The sequence below is a fragment of the Egretta garzetta genome, unplaced genomic scaffold (assembly GCF_000687185.1).
Source record: "Egretta garzetta isolate BGI_Z169 unplaced genomic scaffold, ASM68718v1 scaffold786, whole genome shotgun sequence".
Taxonomy (NCBI): domain Eukaryota; kingdom Metazoa; phylum Chordata; class Aves; order Pelecaniformes; family Ardeidae; genus Egretta; species Egretta garzetta.
This window is the reverse complement of record NW_009259991.1, coordinates 20,545-20,866: the sequence shown is the minus strand read 5'-3', so window position 1 is coordinate 20,866 and position 322 is coordinate 20,545.

Genomic DNA, 322 nt, shown 5'->3' with positions numbered 1-322 from the left:
CACAGCCCGGCCCCCGCGCCCGCCGGCCCCCACGCCTCTGCCGACCCCGTGCACGCCGCCCTCAACGTGGGCAGCCTCATGCTGCCGCTCTTCGTGCTGATGCTGGCTGTGCTCTGGTACTTCCAGCTGCAGTACCGCCACGTCTTCACCGCCACCGCCACCACCTTCCTGGCTGGCCTCACCCTCCTCTTCAGCTTCATGGCCTTCACCATGTACCGCAGATAGCACGGCCCCGTGCCCTGAAAGCAGCCGCTGCGCCCGGAATGCACTTGGCCCCGTGTGGAACCTGCCTGCCACACCTGGACCGGGGGGGGCTGGGATG